At 36.9% G+C, this 2,386-nt stretch overlaps 1 pseudogene; it reads left to right on the plus strand.

The window, feature by feature from the left end:
* Positions 1–492: 492 nt before the first annotated feature.
* LOC132057712 (uncharacterized) lies at positions 493–1,101 on the plus strand (annotated as a pseudogene).
* Positions 1,102–2,386: the final 1,285 nt, after the last annotated feature.

The raw sequence follows: 2,386 nt of genomic DNA on the forward strand, positions 1-2,386 counted from the left end.
TAGAACTTTTGAGATTTATTATAAATCAACCACTTTGACTTTTCTAGATTTTTTACCGAAATAAAAAGTATTTACTCCAACATTTAGAACTAAACTAATATTTAGGAATTTAAGCTCAACTATAATTCCTTCTAACATGTGTAAGAGGGAAATTTTATCTTACTTTGCCGTAGGACCTTTTTTTTCCGAAAAGGGAACAAGTAACTTTTGAACACTTTAATTTTCTGAGTTTCCTCTTCCTTTCTACAACCAAAACGTTAACAAAGGATTCTTTGACAACTTTTATGGTTAATTTGATTCCTTTGAAATGTGTGACAAATTTTTATGGATTAGCAAAAGAACCCAATTTTATTCTTTTTCAAACTCCTCACATTAGTAAAAAAAAAATTCACATTGATAAAATTCTTAAGTATATAAATTAGTTAAATAATAAAAATATTAGCATTGAAAGAAATTAGAAATAAAGCAAAATCGATTATAATATAAATTTAAATGTCAAATTGGTAAAATGCAAATTTAAAATAACAAGGATGAAATATTAGAAATAAATATAGTTTAACTGGGGATATCGACGATGATGTTTCACATAGTATTGGTGCAGGGTGGATGAAATTGAGGCTCGCTTCCGGAGTCTTTGTGTGACAAGAAAGTGCCATCAAAACTTAAAGGCAAGTTCTACAAAGTGGTGGTTAGACCGACTTTATTGTACAAGGCGGAGTGTTGGCCAGTTAAGAACTCTCACGTTCAAAAGATGAAAGTCGCGGAAATGCGAATGCTGCGATGGATGTGTGGGCACACTAGGAGGGATAGAATTAGGAGTGAAGATATCCGGGACAAGGTGGGAGTGGCATCGGTGGAGAACAAGATGCGGGAAGCGAGGTTGAGATGGTTTGGGCACGTGAAGAGGAGAGACACAGATGCTCCAGTGTGGATGTGTGAGAGGTTGGGTATGGACGGTTTCAGGAGAGGTAAAGGGAGGCCGAAGAAGTATTGGGGAGAGGTAATTAGACAGGACATGGCGCAGTTTCAGCTTACCGAGGACATGACCTTAGATAGGAGGTTGTGGAGGACTCAGATTAGGATAGAAGGCTAGGTTACTTATCCTTTCTGTTACACCTTGGAAAATTTCCCATTTACGTACAGTGAATAGACTAACGAGGGATATGACGTATACGAGGTTTGGACAAGAAAGGAATGGTATTTGATGATTCTAATTAAGATTTCCAAAGACATTCGAGTAAAGGAAAGAAAGTTGTTAAGGAAAGCGAGTTATAAGTTGAGCGCATCGGATAAGCACTTCGAGTATTGAGTTAACAACATGCTAATGGTACCTTGAGGAAGAGTTATAACGTCCCTTAGAATGGTAATGAAGTGATAAACAAGTGTTAAGAAGGTTCCATAAGGATCGGAGATCAAACGAGTCGACGAGACAAGTTTCGGAAACCTGGGCAAACCTACGGCCAGACATACTGGCCGTATAAAAAGTATGGACCGTATGTCCAACCGTAGATCCAGCCCAGTACACCATATCTCACTGGACCAGATCTACGACCAAACATACGGCCAGTAGAAAACATACGGACCGTATGTTGGTCCGTAGATCTTGGTCGGGACTAATGATGAAATTATATAAGGGACCTCTTTCTCATTTCATTTCATTTCACTCCCACTCCTCCACACTTCAAGACTTCTCTAGAATATTCCATACACTTCATCCATAAGAAATCAATAGAAATCAAAGATCAACAACAAGAATTGAGGAGAATCAAGTGTATGAAACTCATTAAAAGTCATCCAAATCAAGAAATCCCAAGAGAGATGAAATAGGGTTTTGGTGCAAAAAGGTGTATCACCATTCAACGCTTATTCCTCCATCATCTAAGGTGAGTTTCATGATCTTTCTATGTTGTTGGAAGTATTTATAAGTTGAAACTCATGGATTGTAAAGGAGTATGGAAAATGGGTCATAAATGTGTGAATAGTGCCATTAATGAGTAGTAGTGGGATTGAATCATGAAAATGGATATGTTGAGGTTATAAATGAGTTATAAATGATATTTAGAATATGGAATGAGTATTGTGTGAGAAAGAACGCGATAGTGGACTTTGGCCATGGTTAGGGAGAATTGTAGTGAAATTATGAATTGTGGGCAATGTAATTAGATGATGCTTATTGTTTATGATATTGTGATTGTCGTTATGAATGTTGGGAGTTGATATGGAATATGGAGGAAAGTAGTATAAACAAAGGAAACGCTGCCCAATTTTCTTTAGACTTAAGGAACACGTTCTTGTAATTACCTAGCTAATGACGATATGAACTCTTTTGAAGGTAAAGACGTGAGCATTAAAGGAGAACGAGCAAGCAATAGAATAGTTAAGCGAC

This window comes from Lycium ferocissimum, chromosome 5, assembly GCF_029784015.1.
Source record: "Lycium ferocissimum isolate CSIRO_LF1 chromosome 5, AGI_CSIRO_Lferr_CH_V1, whole genome shotgun sequence".
Lineage (NCBI taxonomy): Eukaryota > Viridiplantae > Streptophyta > Magnoliopsida > Solanales > Solanaceae > Lycium > Lycium ferocissimum.